The sequence below is a fragment of the Aedes albopictus genome, chromosome 3 (assembly GCF_035046485.1).
Source record: "Aedes albopictus strain Foshan chromosome 3, AalbF5, whole genome shotgun sequence".
NCBI classification, from domain to species: Eukaryota; Metazoa; Arthropoda; class Insecta; order Diptera; family Culicidae; genus Aedes; species Aedes albopictus.
In genome coordinates, this window is record NC_085138.1 from 318,727,247 (window position 1) to 318,744,360 (window position 17,114).

General features: G+C 37.0%; 1 protein-coding gene and 1 long non-coding RNA gene across 7 annotated transcripts in view; one reads left to right on the top strand and one right to left on the bottom strand.

Annotated features, from left to right (window-relative positions):
- Nucleotides 1-17,114, bottom strand: part of LOC134284183 (uncharacterized) — a 531,430-nt gene that overhangs the window by 89,717 nt on the left and 424,599 nt on the right. The window lies entirely within an intron of this gene.
- Nucleotides 1-17,114, top strand: part of LOC109623254 (transcriptional activator protein Pur-beta) — a 31,389-nt gene that overhangs the window by 3,331 nt on the left and 10,944 nt on the right. For 2 of the 6 annotated variants that reach the window (XM_029856278.2, XM_029856277.2), the window contains exons 2-3: nt 1,785-2,092; nt 2,701-3,556. The exons of 1 other annotated variant lie outside the window; for it this stretch is intronic. The gene's annotated coding sequence lies outside the window, so the exon portion shown is untranslated. The remainder of the gene's footprint in view (nt 1-1,784; nt 2,093-2,700; nt 3,557-17,114) is intronic. 3 more of the 6 variants (XM_062842667.1, XM_062842665.1, XM_062842664.1) reach the window with 2 other exon arrangements.

Consider the following 17,114-nt stretch of genomic DNA (forward strand, 5'->3'; position numbering starts at 1 on the left):
AACCCTGTGCAGCATCATGGTTTTCATGTTGTGCTTGAATGTCAAAATACGCTGTTCAACTTTGAGGATAAGATTCCGACTAAAGAAAAATGAGAGAGCTATCAAATTCCCTGTAAGATTTCTGAGCTGTAGACATCGGACAAACTCGCCTTATAACATACCTACATGCCTTGGATAAAGAACACATAGTTGATTGGAAACAGCAAAACTGTTGAAGAATGTAAGAAAAACCACATCTGAAAGCTTGGGAAATTGATTCATCGGCAGTGTTTTAACCATTCTTACATTTGACGAAGCTGAACAATAACTAGCTCCAGCAAATTTGGAGTACGGATTTCAGCAGCAATTAGTTAAGATTTAAAGGTAGCCCGTGTTTTTCTTTACATCAATGTCTCCAGTTCATAGAGCGGATCATTTCATAGCAAGTTACGTATAGGGCAGTGCATTGTTATGATTTTGTATGGGATTTTGACGTTTCTTGGCCTTGTTGTTTACAAAATTTCTATGAGAGTGAAAAAGAAGGAGAGAGTTTCATGCAGTGCCCTATTGCCAATCTAACGTGCCTACTCTGATTAAACTCGATTCAATGGGTTGTGATAGGGATTCCATGGGATCGAAACAGTATTCAGAAAAGGTCTAACGAGACTTACGTATAGCATTTAAGGCGTTCACGGATATCTGATAGCGACTGCGATATTGACAGCGAGTCTAGTCGATGCTATTTTCGTGATAGTTTGTGAATTCAGAGTTACACTTAGTCCCGAATTCTTTTAGTTCTATTTACCAGTTTTCCATCTAAAGTGTACTCGGAAGACAACGCATTCATTGTATGGTGTTTTATTTCTGAAGCTTCAAGTAGACACGAATTCCTCTGATGAAGCTTCTTCGTATCTTACGAGTTACATTGTTGTCACCCATTAGTAAAGAATCATGGTAGACGCATTCTTCTACCACCTCGGAAGTCCCAAAGTCAACATGTGCAGTCCATAGCATCCGCAAAGCCGACAGATTGTCCAGATTTCGTGAAAATTATGTAATTCTGCAATTATGACCAAACAGGAATGTAATCTTTTGTTACGTTCCCAAGATTCGGCAACCGTCCGTCCGTTCATAACCGTCATCGAGAAGTGGCGTCACATCGCCCACCAATCTACGGAAGCGAACGCGTAGGCACGTTCGCATGATGCCACCGCGCGAAGAGTGATGTCTTTGTGATGTTGTATAGTCTTTCTCCGTGTCCGCGGATATCGCATCGCGGCGAGTCGCGAGCTCCTCCGAAAGGGGGGTCAATCCAGCTTGCTGGTGTATACCAACAAGCGCAACGGACGAACGGATGGGATTCACGTGTATGCTCCGAAGGTATATGCTGTGGTGTGTGGGCTTTGAGTGTTTGCACATGGGATCACAAAACATCAGAGATCGAATCGCGAACTCAGCTGTGTAGCATACAGGGCATCTTCTCTCTTTGCGGGAGTTCCGTCCGTCCGAGCAAAGTGGTATTTACACGGTATCATCTATACTGCTTGGTCGGTCATGGGGTATGTAGCGTGCGAGTTTGAGCGCTACCGCTGCTGGCGTACGTAGGCTTCGTTGGTCGGCGTATGGTGGTGAGATCACGTTTGACTCGCGAGAAAGAGTGAGCATTGAGTGTATACGATTGAAAGGAAGGTAGTATAATCAGGCACAGGGCAATCAGAGGAGAATTGAAAAGAAGAAAAGATGTTGGAAAAATGATTGAACTTTGCCAATTTCAGAAGATATTTTTTCTGCTTGCATTCTTCCAGACGTTACCAGTTGGACTAGGAGAATCGGTGTGGTGATCCGGAAGAGAGTCTTAGGATCGATTGCAGGAAGACAGGCAGATTCTAGATGCACGAATTCAGTGCTCCGAAGTAGCTTTCTGTGGTCTTCAAGATACTTCGAAGGCAGACGAACATCAGTCGTGAGTGGAGCAGAATCTGGTTTCGTCTCGAGACAGAGGAAAAATTTCATGGAACAACACCATCCGAAAAGTGAATCGATCCGGACTTGCAGTTGTCGCTGTTGGAATCGGGAGGATTGTGTTCGGGCTACCTGAGGAAAATATTGAAATGTGAGCAAAATCATCTGATAGTTCGTTTAGTATCGAAGGGAAGAGAGAGAAAATTAGTTTCGAGGTGACTGTGCAAATTGTCAGGAAGCCTGGCTGGAAGAAAAACGATAACAGAAGCTTTGTGGATGATGACGTAGGTCATTCTGTGAAAATAATCAAGATGTTCAAGTGAAAAACGGAATCAAAAGCGCACTGTGTATGTTGCAATATTGAAACTTCTTTTTCTCTCATAACCTTTGGTGAACTTGTTTGTGCTATTCATTTTTCTTAAACATCATATTCTTGCTTTCCTTTCATTTCGGTGGCCCATTGCAACCTCTACTGGTGGATTAAACGGCTGTTTTATCTTCATATATCTTTCCATACTTGGAAATAAAAAAAAACGATTCGGATGAAATAATGGTGATTCTGTGGTAATTATGGTGATGTCTATATCTCGCGATACATATGTGCATTTAAAATTCAATATTAAAAACTCACGTTCGGTGTAATAATTCGCGTACACACACCCGTACGTGCGTGGTGAACGAACACTACAACGAACGGAACAATACAAAAACGTCACATACGTCAATTTTTAATACACCAACTATCGAAAAAAAAAAAAGACGCACCATACAGTGGAGCAAAACGCGAATATAATCACAAAACGTGCATCCAGCAGCAGTAGGTACACACAGGTGCGACAACCAACCAATCAACGAAGCAGGGGAAGAAGCAACACGCGAAGACGAAAATGATTCGCGAATGACCAAACGAAAGGAAAAGCGATAAAGCAGGAGCAACGAAGGAGAGGCAGAAGCATACGACGGGCAGTGGCGACGAGGAGGTGCTATCGATTTTCCTCGCGATCCAGAGTAGCAGAGGCAACGGTGAAGATCGGTGACAGAAAGAGAAAGGAAGAGCGCTGTCGTGTGTCGGTCGGTCGAAGAACAGCTGAGACGCGGACAAGTTTGTGGGCCACACTCTGGCAGAAAACAGCTGCGGCAACTGCTGAGGGGTGTGTATGTGTGTGCCAGCAGCGTGCGGAGAGCAGTGGGTGAAAATTTTAATGATATGAAGTGTGGATACTGTCGTCGCTGTTGATCGATAGTGGTGGATTGTGCATTCCGAATTTTATGTGGCAAACAAAGAATAAGTAGTGTGTGACCTCTCCAGAGCATAAGGAGACACCTTGGCGCGGTGGGTGAAGGAGAGGCGAAGAAGCCAAAAAAGACTGAACCAACATACTGGGTTCAGTGTGGGAGCAGCAATCGAAGAAGAGGGTGGTGGTTGTGAGGTGTTGTGTTGAAGGTGGAAAAGTTCACGCACTCACGCACGCGAGTGAAACATCTGTTCGTTGTCGACTTGCTCACTGGTGGTTGTTGGTGTGAGAGAGAAACTCACTCCTCAGAAGCAGCAACGAGAGCAACGACAACACAAGCAGCAGTAGTACATCACACAGGTTAACGACAGCGTTGCCAGGTAATTGCACGGGGAGTATGTACCTAATACAAATCTCGAAGGGCATTTGGGAGGAAGCAAAAAGCGCCCAGCGCTGGTTATATTCGATTAGTTGTGTGCAAATTTCATCTGCGAAGTCGAAAACTAAATTTTGTTCGCAACAAGCGAATGATTAAATATTACAATGATTGATTAAGGTGTTGGAACAATTTTTATGTTACAGCATACTCAGTGTACCCATAGCCGTTGACCGGAACGACCGAGCATGGATGAGTAAAAAAAAACAAATTTTCCAGGTTTATAGTGCACTCCAATGTAAAATCGATGCACTGGGTTCAACGTTTCTGTTAGCACATTTCCTTTACATGAGGTTATTAGCGGTTAAACTTTTGAGCAGAAATGTAGGAGAATTTCAGAGGAAACAACCCAAGTGAACAAAAGTTCAGATAAGAGGGTGTTTTATGAGCTAAGCAGCTTGTTAGAGGTTGCTCTTTAGTCTTCTACTGAACAGCTTCATTTTTATGTAATTTTGGAACTTGAAAGTTCACATTAGAAAGTCGGATAGCCTAATAAGCGGCATCTGATGATACTTCTAAAATGAATGTAAACACAAAATGTGTTTTGTATTATTTAGGCAAACGTTACTTGTTCTATATTTTTAAAATAAGTTCTGACCCTCTAAGTATGCTTTATTCTGCTTGAAAAAGTACTGTGAAAGTTTAAAACATGTCCAATTTTTTTTAATCTAATATTTGATTTTGTTGATTTGGGGTAATATTGATCACCCAAGTGAACAATATTCGTTTCTGTTGAATATGCCCTTACTAACTAAAATTGGGGTCCCTGATTCTCTAAACCGCATATAACGCCTAAAGGTAGGCAATAACTTAAGGAATTAGAAGCCAACTTTTAATAAATCGTATATTTTATTGAAAAGGAGTACTTTTATAAATGTTTTGTTTATGAAATCCAACGTTGGGATATCATATTAAGCTTTTAGAGTGATTTTTATAGTGATATCTAGTAATAATGCCAAGCATGAATGTTTGAGAATGTTTCACATTGCTTTACGTAGCATAGTTAGAAAAAATCTTTTTCATTTATATAAAAATGGAACTCAATTTCCATGAATTTGATATCATTTAGTAGTTAAACAGTAACAGATTATGAAAAACTATTTGTTAGTTTGAACATTTCATGGCAAGCCGATCAATGTTACCCCGCTGATCAATGATACCCCGTTTTACGGTATTTGGAAAAAAGTTGCGCTTTATTATTATCATTTATGTATCTCAGATTTCTGTTCGAAACTGATTAGCAGGGTATTGGTTTCCTTATTAAGCATGTGGCTCCCATATTCATGCTACAAAAAACATAGGATTGAAGCTCTGTTCGTTTTGTTTCTTATTTTTGTATTTTTTGTTTGAAGTGAGCACGAATGAAAACAAAAAGAACGGAACCAATCGCTGTAATCGCTTGTTTTCGAATAGGATGAATATGGCAACATGAGATTACTGATGGCACTCATACCCTATGTGGGATGTATATCCATAATTTCTAAAGAAACTAGAAAACATTTAATTCGAAAACAATTTTTCATACATTTTATATACGACGTATTTTAGCATAATATCCCAAGTAACAATTTTGATTTTATCGAAGTTTTTTAGCGATTTAACCCTCTAATACCCAACCCCGCCTTTAGACGGGGTATAGTTTGAGCATTTTTGTAATTTTTGTTTAGTGGACAATCAAAATTTTTATATTTTTGGCTGATATTTAGGACTGTTCTGTGTCTAAAAATGGTTTTTGGTGTCTTTTAAACCACATTGACATTTAAAAAAAATCACTGAAAAATTGGTGTTTTAGTCACCTTTTTAGAAGTCATTGATTATTTTGTATTGAATAGCTACAATTAGCATATTTTTATTTTTTTTTTCAAATCATTCTATCATAGTAAAACAGTTTAAGGGAGTCAAATACACTCTAAAATTATTTTCCTTGAAATTACACAGAAAATAAAATTTTACATGAAAAAAATTGAAAATAAAATATTTCAACAATAATCGTCAAATCTCAAAATGTTTTCGTCTAGAAAAAAAAACGCCGCCCAAATAGGCTTTCCGGAAAAATATAAAAGTACTAGCTGTACCCGGCAAACTTTGTCTTGCCTACTGCGTTTTTTGACGTTTTAAGTCTCTAGCCAAGACCAAATCCCCGGTCCCCGGTATGGTAGATCGGTTTTGAAAAACTATCAATTTTTCCATGTTTTATGCCTCATAAACCTTCCTTGGGTGAAAACTAACAGAACAAAACTAAGACGACCAAAATCGGACCTCCCGTTCGCAAGTTATGCGCGGTCCCACGTATGCCACTGCATTTTTATATATATATAGATGGGGAAGTTCAAATATAAAAATTAGAAAAATCAAAAACCGAAATTCACAAAATCGAGAATTAAAGAGAATCATCTTCCAAAACAAGTTTAAATCGATTTTAGATGAGGAAAAATGATATTTAGATCAAAATCAAAAATTTGGGTATTAGGAGGTTAAAAACCCTAACCATAAAGCCATTGATGCCGGCTTGAAAGTCCTCTCGAGCTCTTATTCATATGCCTCCTGCAATATTGCAATAAAAATAAATACCGTAAAATGGGGTGTTAAGGGATTCATCTTCACACACTTCTTTGAAAAATCGCCAAACCGTATAAAAATTTATTTACTGATTCCAAATTCGCTTCAAATGTGTGTTGGAAATAAAGGCATACTATAAGGATTACCACTCATGAAAATACGTTTTTAACTTAACACTAGACATCAAAAATAGAACGGCATTGCTTTTTCTCAATTTCTCTACCATTGAAACATTCATTTGTAAGGTCATAAATATGATTAGGAAAAATATGTGAGTAATCGTAAAGTGTTCTACAACTCATTTCAAACGAAACTACGGTAAAATATTTGATGTAACTAAGGTGGTTTTCGAACATCGACATTTTTTTGTGAAAAATGTCTAGTTTCATAAACTGGTGGGGTGTTAGGGGATTAATTTCTCATATAACTTTTTTATTTATATCATGAAGTTTTGAGGCGATTGATTCATTGTATAACAGTTACTATTCTAAATGACGTATGACGGATTTCATTTTGGATCATAGACATCCCAACAGTTGCTATGGATGATAAATTCAACTAATAATATAGATCTTTAGAAACAAGTCTTAGATTGATACATATAATTAAAAAATTGGTCAAATATTTATTACTCAATGTCGCAGTAGTCCCATCTTTAAAGAAGTTTGTGTTCTTTAGGTGTTTTGTTATGTTTTAACAGAGGCGTATTCTTCAAAATATATTTTCCGCCTGTTTTCTTCTTAAAATATTATTAATGATTGCCACTAAAACTCTAGAAATCCCTTCATCAACTCAGAAAGAGATCAGAACTGAAGCAGCTTCCAATAGATGAAAGGATGTTGAAAATAGCGAATTTTCAACTTATATGCAATTAGGGTAATTTTCCAATTATTGCACGGCTTAAAACTCGTCCATTGTTGCACACTCCATGTTATTCTTATGAGGTGTGCAACAATTGACGAATTTTTAGCCGTGCAACAATTGGAAAATTACTCTATATAGCAAATATATACTGAAGTAAAATTATTTATAAATAAATAATATTGGAAAGATCTCACCAATTGTCGTGTGGTTTTACACATAATAATCGTGAGTATGTATGTGGGATGAAGGCAAAATTTGAACTAAATCCATCAATAAACAAAAAAGTTGTTCATACACCAATCGGACAAATCTCATATAGAACCGGATAGGGGCTACTTTGCACTTTTTATCTATAACAAAACTGCATTTCAAATTCGAGGGTTATTCAGAAAACTACTTTGTACCAATACTGTAGTATACTATATCAGACATGATTTCAATAAATATATGCGCTTTAAGATGGTTCTGTGCTACCTTTGGTATAATGAGCAGCGTGATAATGCCATATAGATAGCATGAAAAAGGGACCATCAATCCTTTATGTAGGTGAAACGGTCATTTATAATGTATAATGATACAAATATTCGATTGTTCATGCTACGTAGATACATTTTCAATGAATTGATGGTTCCTTTGAAATTTATGAACTGTAGGAACAATGCTTACAGAACAAATGTTCTGATACGTTATATATATTTTATTGGTTTATTCGAGGTTTTTTCGCGTCCTGACAGCCAAATGAAGGGAAAACTATTGCTTCATACCAGTCCCAAGACATCAAACAGATGTGAACCATATTTTGAATTAAAAAAATCCATATTCAAAAGTTTCCAAAGTAGCCCCGCACGACGGTAGCAATTTTCATTGACAACAAAAACATGTTTCCAGGTTTGACGATGCAATGGTGCCATGTTCTGGAATTTTCACTATTAAAAATAAAAATTTCCTTTATGATTTTCAAATAAATTATTCGTTTCAAATAGATCAATGTACAGATAAGGGAACTATTGGCTAAATCGGGGAACACAGTTTCTTATCACTTAACAGGGTAAACCGCTGATAAATTTTTGTCTCGATTAAACGTTATTTGGATTATTTCATTCGCAATTTTATGAAACAATTCAATTATCGGATAATCATTGCTTATGCAATCAGTTAATCTGCCTAGTGAATCCCCTAATTATTTTTTAAAACATTGAAACGGGAGAATAGGGAGTGGAATTGTTTGACCGTGGATTCCTATATCCTCCATACACCCTACATAATGCTTTCTAGAAAAAAAAAGAACCTCATTTTATTTTAACTTTTAACACAATACCCATCTGACCGACTGACATTGTTGTTGATCTCAAGGCAATATGATTTTTTCATGCAATTCAGTATTATAATTTCTATTTTATTTTGCCAATTTTGGTATCATAATGACCATTTTTTTACATTATGCAACTCAAATGAGTTGTATAATGAAAAAAAAATCATTGCGTAAAATTTTATGTGTCACTCGTTGAAAAACTCGATTTTTTCAGCACTCTTCATATTCATCCAAATCGGCAAGCCTCCTTGGATAAATGCACAACTCGTGCTGAAAAAATCTTCTTTTTGCAACTCTTTACATAAATAACTATTAGATGTCTATTTTTGATATGGCATAATCAGGATTACAGAATACTTTATGAAATTGTGATGATTATTTTTTTTTTGGGTCGCCAAATTTCAGTCTCAAAATATAATTTTAAATTATTTTTTTTTATATTTAAATTTAGAACATTTTGACGATGTCTCCATTTTGTTGCTTAGTTACAAATCAAGACATTTTTTTGGAATGCGTTCAATTAGTTTTGCACTTTTTATTTCCGTCCTGTTATGCTTATCCTTTGATAGATACGCGTATTTCATCTACCATTTGTAATCTTCCTCAGTGTTAGATATTCATTGTGTATACCCGGGTAGAAGAAAATAACTAACGAAGATCAAATTTTGCCATTAAAAATAAATAGCTGAATGGCAAAATTTGTTATTGGTTTGTTGGGAATAAGAGCTAAAAGAACAAAAATAATAACTGACTTTGAACCGAAAAATAACTCAATAATAACAAATTTTGTCCTTATAAGAACAAACCAGGGACAAAATATTTTTTTTATCTGTAATAAGATTTTTAGCCCTAGGCTAGTTCATTTCGGGAGCCACGCTTTACTTCCCTTCCGAAGGAAGTACCCACATTTTACGAGTTTGTCGGGAGTGGGATTCGATCCCAGGTCCTCGGCGCGACAGTCACGTGCTTTAACCATCACACCAGGTCCGCTCCACAGGGACAAAATATTTCAAACAGGAGAATAACTGAATAAGTTATTATCGCGTTATTGAGAACAAAGTAAGAACAAAATAAGTTATTTCAAATAAGATCATAATAATTGTTAATTTTCTTCTTATGATGGAAAAAAAACTGTATTGTATGCTCTGAAATGTTTTGTCTTTGGTTTGATCTTTTAACAAAATAAGTTATTATTTACTTTTTTCTGGAACTAAGTGAGTTATTATTTTTTGTTCTTTTAGCTCTTATTCCTAACAAACCAATAACAAAATTTGCTCTTCATAAATATTCTAATAAAAATAAAATAAATACTAAATAACTCATCAGTAACAAAACAAGTTATGATTGCAAAATATGCAACTAGGCTGTTATCTTACTTAGGATGCTCAGAATAATTTATTTTGCTATGATAACATATTTTGTTATTATTTGTGTAGACTAGACTAGACTAGACTAGAGTAGATAGCATATTTTGTTATTATTCAGTTATTTATTGTTATTCAATAATAATTCAGAAATAACAAATCTTGCAATGATAATATTTTTGTTCTTAGCGAGTTATTTAGTGTTATACATAAATAACATCAGAATGATAAAATGAGATATGATGGCAAAATTTGTTATTATTTTGTCCTTGGGTTGTTCTTCGCCTCTACCCGAGTACTACTCCAATCAGAAATTGTATAAGAAATTCTTCTATGAATTGCTCCAGAAGCATATCTAGGATTTTTTCGTAGGATTCACTCAGAAAATCCTCCAGGCAACACTCAGAAATTTATTGAGGGATTTCTTTAAGAATTCATTACGTTTTTCTGCAACTACTGCTGGGATTTCTTCAGACATTTTTTAAGAGATTCCTTCAGAAACTCCTCTAGGGATTTATCTAAGAATCCCTCCAAAATGTCTCTGTTTTTACTTGGAATTATTTCCAGAGTTTCTCCAGAAGCTTCTTGTGGTTTTTTCCAAGAAGGTATCTGAAGGTGTTTTTTTTCAGATATTCTCCCAGACATTCATCCAGGATCCAGGATAACTTCAGAAATTGCTTCAGGGTTGTAAGTCCAGAAAATATTCAAGAACATTTTCTTGGATTTTTTTCTCCTGGAGTTGCTCTAGGAAAATGATTCACCAGGATTTTTGAGGGATACTTTAAGACAATTCTGCAGGGATTTAATTGGAAACTCGTTCCGGGTTTCTTTCAAAAATTCTTCCAGTAATTATTTCTAGTTGTTTATTTCTGAAAGAAATCCCTGCAGGAATATTTGAAGCAATTCCTTCAGGAACATCTGAAGGAATCCCAAGAGATATTTCTGACGGAACTGCAGGAGCAATTTCTAAATATAATCCTTGAAGATTATGTTTTTTTTTCGCAGAAATCCCTGGAGAAATTTCTTAAGGAATTCGGAGAGGAGACAAACTTAAGGATCTTTAGAGAAAATTTTAGAGTAATTTCTAAGAAATTTCGTGGAAGAACTATGAAGAAATCCCTTGCTGATATTCATGAAGAAATTCCTAAAATTCTGCAAAAGCATTTGGAGATATTTTTGAAAGACTCCCTGAAGGAATTTCGGAAACAATCCGACCAGGAATTTCTGAAAGATTCCTTGAAGGAATTTCTAAAGAATCCTTGTGGGAATTTAAAGCGGTTTTCTCAAATAAAACTCCAGAGGAATATCTGACGAAATCACAGGGGAATCCTGTCTTGGTGGAATCCTAGAAGAAATTTCCGAAAAACTTCCTGGCGAAGTTCTTGGTGGGGTTCTTCGAAAAGTAGACTGAGGATTATTTTTGGGAAAATTCCAAAAGCAATCCTCGAATAATTTTAATTGTTGATTTTCTGAAAGTATTCCTGGAGGAATCTGTGAACGTATTTCTCAAGTAATTCCGTAAGAAATATCCGGAGAAACTTATATTTAAGAAGGCACAAAAAAATCGAAAAAATAATTTCATAGGGTGCGAGCACTGGCTTTAACCCTCTAATACCCAACCCCGCCTTTAGACGGGGTATATTTTGAGCATTTTTGTGATTTTTGTTTCGTGGAAAATCATTTTTTTATATTTTTGGCTGATATTTAGGACTGTTCTGTATATCTCAAAATGGTTTTTGGTGTATTTTAAAGCGTATTAACATTTTTTTAAAAATCATTGAAAAATTGATGTTTTGGTTACTTTTTAGAAATCATTGCTTATTTTGTATTGAATCGCTACAATTAACATATTTCAATTTTTTCCCAAATCATTCTATCCTTGTATAATAGTTTAAGGGAATCGAATACACTCTAAAATTATTTTCCTTAAAATTACACGGAAAATATTTTTTTTATGAAAAAAATGTAAAATAATAATATTGCAACAATAATCTCAAAATCTCAAAATGTTTTCATCTCAAAAAATCCGTTCCCCAAATTGGCTTCCAGGAAAATATAAAAGTGTGGGGATGTTCAAAAATAAAAATTAGAAAAATCAAAAAATTGAAATTCACGAAATCGAGAATTAAAAAGAATCATCTTCCAAAACATGTTTAAATCGATTTTAGATGACGAAAACTGATATTTAGATCAAAATCAAAAATTTGGGTATTAGTGGGTTAACCAGTCTAAGATAAAAGATTTCTATTTTTATTTGTATTATTAAAATTAACCAATAACCCTATGAAAACTACCAATGTGTATTAACGTTTCAATTAAAGGAAAAATGCAGAAGTCAAGCTAATGCTTGATTTCTGGATTAAAAGTAACACTTTTGGCCAGAAGGACTGCGTCAGTTTTGGCCATATGCTCAACTTTGGCGTATTTATTACGTGTATCTCTTATGGGAGTATCCAAATTAGAAACACCCTGGCCAAAAAAAAAATATGTAAGCTGCATTTTAAAGAATTTTTTTTCTTGCATTTTTTAATAAAATTAGGTGGTTTTACGGCCTTAATCAGCAAATTATATAAGGATCTTGTAGTAAAAAAAATGTTACTGGTTTTTAGATCGCAAAAGGCTGCATAATGCACTATGGCCAAAACTGATGCTTCTACCCTATATATATACAGTCTGGCGGATAGAACTATCGGAGCCAATTCGATCGGAGCCAATTGAACTTGACGTTTTGAGAGAGCTTGGATATAAGGGAAGTATTGCATCCGTAAAGATAATAAATTTATGTTCTGAGAACACAAAGCCTGTCGAAAGCATGAATTTCTTCTAGTGTTGGCTGTATATATTGCAGTTGCCAGTTCTTGGGATTTTCTATTCGCCAGACTGGTACATATATATAGTGATTGTATTCTACCCTAGTCGATTTGCTTATATTCAGTAGGGTGGAATAATTCTTCATGTCACTAGGAAGCTATTTTCTTCTATGAAAAAAAAATGGGTTATTTGTATGTATTAATTACAAGCGCGATCATACTGGGAGTTCGATACTTTTTTGGCCTCAAGAGTTGATTATTCAGTGAGTAACTTGGAATCACCTCAATGACACCCCTGATTTGGATGCAATGAAAATCAATTGAATTGTTAGCCCTCCATGATGCGCGCTGTTTTTTTTTTTTTTTTATCTGTATTAACGAGATTTTTAGCCCTAGGCTAGTTCATCTCGGGACCCACGCTTTACTTCCCTTCCGAAGGAAGAACTCACATTTTGTGAGTTTGTCGGGAGTGGGATTCGATCCCAGGTCCTCGGCGTGATACTCACGTTGTCTATCCCAGGTATCAGAAGGCCGGCTCCAGAGGCACGTTATCCTCCATTTGGGACATTTGTGCCATCGCCAAAATAACAGCCTATTTCATCATCTACCTGAGGGAAAAGGAAGGAAAAAGGATTTGGATGGGGATAGGGACAGGTAGGGAAATAGGAAAAATACCCTGGAAGAGGGTACTAACGCACAAGCGTACCACAATGGGTTCAAACAGCGCCCTGAAAAGGGCACTGTAATAACGCATAAAGCGAAAGAGAGCCTATAGCTCTTTACCACAGCGGGTTAAGAACAACAGAATATCCTGAAGATTCAGGTTTCTGAAGTCAGTTTCACTTAATAAGTGTTTACCGAATACTCGAAAACGCAGTTGCGCGAAAACTGGACAGTTACATATCAAATGATACGAAGTTCCATAATCGGATTCACAGCTATCACAGGCAAATGAATCAGCTTGCTGAATATTCGCCATGTGATAGCTGAGTCGGCAGTGGCCAGTCAATGCTTTGACCAGCATGCTGCAATTCTGCTTAGACAGATTAGTTAGATACTTCGCCACCCGTAGAGATGGCTCAGCACTATACAATTTGGTTTGACGACATGACTCCAAACTATTCCAATATTGTCTGTGTTGAGTGACAGTCCAGGTGTGAATCTGAAGCTTAATCCAACACTTCGATATCGGAATAGCTGGCTCAGGGCCAATGAAGTCATGTGATGCTCCAGAGCGAGCTAACTCATCAGCCAATTCATTTCCAGCGATGGAAGAATGACCAGGTACCCATAGAAGGTGAACAGCGTTTGCTGAATTCAGCTCCTCGATTTGAGTTCGACAAGCGATAACTACCTTCGACCTGGAGTTGGCCGAAGCAAGTGCTTTAATAGCAACCTGGCTATCTGAACAGAAGTACAGGGGATGGCCAAAATGTTTGGGATAGGCAACTTTTTTTCTTCCGCAAAAAATTCAACATGCTATAACTTTTCATAGAGTGCATCAAAAAATCTCAAATTTTGACTGTTTATCAACCTATTATATGTGCATCATTGGTACAAATTTGGGCTCGATTGATTAATGTTTCGCAAAGTTAGAACCGTTCGGGTAAAACACCATTTTTTAGACAACTCATTTTTGAGCTGTCATATCTCAGAGACCAGTGAACCGAATTGAATGATTTTTTTAACGTTTATCAACAATATGTTGATACTTAATACGACGTCTTAAAATATAATATTTTCTCACGGCGAATTAAGTTATACCCGGTTGGAATTTTGACCCCTACAGTGGAAAATAGGTCAAATTTACAATACCACACAAACATTACGAAATGTGTTCTTCCTTCAATCTTAATAGGCTCTAATATATCTGATTAGAGATAGCTTGAGATCAGAAGTGGAAAATCTTTGGATATCAACACTAAAATTTATTGACATTGATGTAAAAAAATTACATTTTTTCGAGAAAAATCCAAAAATCGTCAATTTATGATAACGTTTTTCAACGATTAAAAAGTACCAATGTTTAAATAGTTTGTGAAGCATTTGCATATTGTTAGCGTACGTTCAAAATTTCATTCAATTCGGTTCACTGGTTTCCGAGATATGGCAGCTCAAAAATGAGCTGTCTAAAAAAAGGTGTTTTACCCGAACGGTTCTAACTTTGCGAAATATTAATCAATCGAGCCCAAATTTGTACCAATGATGCACATATAATAGGTTGACAAACAGTCAAAATTTGAGATTTTTTGATGCGCTCTATGAAAAGTTATAGCATGTTAAACTTTTTTGTGAGAGAAAAATAAGTTGCCTATCCCAAACATTTTGGCCATCCCCTGTATATTACTTTGCCCATTACGTGCTGCTGAAGTGCTGATTGCACTCCGCACATGAGAGCAAAGATTTCGGCCTGAAAAACGGTGCAGTGTCTACCAAGTGAGTAAGACTGATACAGCCTTAGCTCACGAGAATAAACACCAGCACCTGCTCGACCTTCGAGAAGGGAGCCATCAGTGTAACATACGATGCCGTCTGAAATACTTCTTTCCAAATATCCAGATGTCCACTCTTCCCGGGAAGGGAATTTCGTAGAAAATGTCCTATACGGAAAATTACAAGCAATTGTAAGATCACTTGGAGCAAGAACAATTTTGTCCCAATTCACCAAAAGTGAAAACAACGAGGTGTGTGTTGATGTGCGGTTCACAGGAGTTTCCTCTAGTAGACCGAGTATCCGTAGACGGTAAGTGCAAGAAAGTGCTTCTTGTTTGAAATGAATGTGTAGTGGGGCAACGTCAAAGAGAACTTCGAGCGCTGCCGTGGGAGTTGAAGAGAACGCTCCAGACATCGCCATTAAGCTCATCCTTTGGAGATGGCCTAATTTTGATTGGACCGTTCTCACTTCGCCCTTTTGCCACCACACAAGACATCCATAAGCCAATATTGACCGAACCACAGTTGTGAAAATCCATTTGATATACTTGGGTTTTAGACCCCAAGTTGTACCAAAAGTACGCCGGCATTGCCCGAAGGCCATACAAGCTTTCTTGATTCTGAACTCAATGTGAGGTGTCCAGGAAAGCTTGGAATCAAGAATGACTCCAACGTACTTTACCTGTTCAGTCACATCGATTTCAGAATCAAAGAGACGCAAAGGTCGAACGCCATTACGGTTTCGCCTTTCCGTGAAAAGAACAATAGATGTTTTACTCGGATTAACCGAAAGGCCATATTGGCGACACCAACCCTCAACTACCTGAAGGGCGTTTTGCATCAGGTCGAAAAGGGTGCTGATGCACATACCAACTAACAATGTTAGGTAGTCGTCGGCAAAACCATAAGTAGGAAAACCGCTATTATTGAGTTGCCTCAATAGCGTATCTGCTACGAGATTCCACAAAAGCGGTGATAAGACTCCCCCTTGGGGGCATCCACAAACACTCAATTTCCTAATCCCTGCTAGACGCAATGTCGAGAAGAGATATCGGTTTTTGAGCATTTGGTGAATCCAATTGGAAATCATTGGAGATATACCATGACTCCGTGCGGCTTCCAATATGGCATCGAAAGGCACGTTGTCAAAGGCACCCTCGATATCCAAGAAAACACCCAAACAAGATTGCTTTTGAGCGAATGCTTTCTCGATATCGTAAACAACCTTGTGTAAAAGAGTCACAGTGGACTTACCAGATTGGTAGGCATGTTGGTTCACATGAAGAGGCACGTTGGCCAGATGAACATCACGGATGTGATGATCCACAATGCGCTCTAAGCATTTCAGAAGAAAAGAGGTCAAACTGATAGGTCTGAAACTCTTTGCTTCTTCATACGACGCACGACCCACTTTCGGAATAAACTTTACAGTAATATCCCTCCAGGATTTGGGAATATACCCTGTAGCAAAACTGCAAACAAGTAGTTTTTTTCAAAACATGTTTGAAATAATAAAATCCCTTCTGAAGCAAAATAGGATAAATCCCATCTGCCCCAGGAGATTTGAAAGGAGCAAAGCTATTAAGAGCCCACTCAATCGATTCTATAGTTACAATACTCCGAGCCGAAGCTAAAGAATCATAACTACAAGAAAAGACATCAGGATCATCCGAAGATGCAATATCCACACATCCAGGGAAGTGTGTGCTGAATAAGCATTCCAGAACTTCCTCATCAGAGGAAGTCAGATCGCCATTTGCCACCCGGAAATCCTTAGATTTCGCAAGGATTTTGTTTAACCGACTGACTTCACTCAAGTTGGAAACATTTGTACAAAGGTTTTTCCAGCCGGATCGTTCAGCAGACCGGAGAGCTTTCCTGTATGCCTTGCGAGCCGACCTGAAAGCCTCCGAACCAGCCGAACGTCGTCTGTTCCAACTCTTTCTACATAGTTTCCTGAGTTTCGCCAGATCAGAGTTCCACCAAGGGGTTCCTCTTGTGATCTTCACAGACCGTAGAGGGCATGCTTCTTCAAAAGCTTCCATGATGAAGGTCGTTGTAGTATCAACGGCATCATCTAAATCACTTGGAGTGTCAATGGATGGTGAATATCCATGAAATTTGGCTGCAACCAAATCAGTATAAAGATCCCAGTTTGTT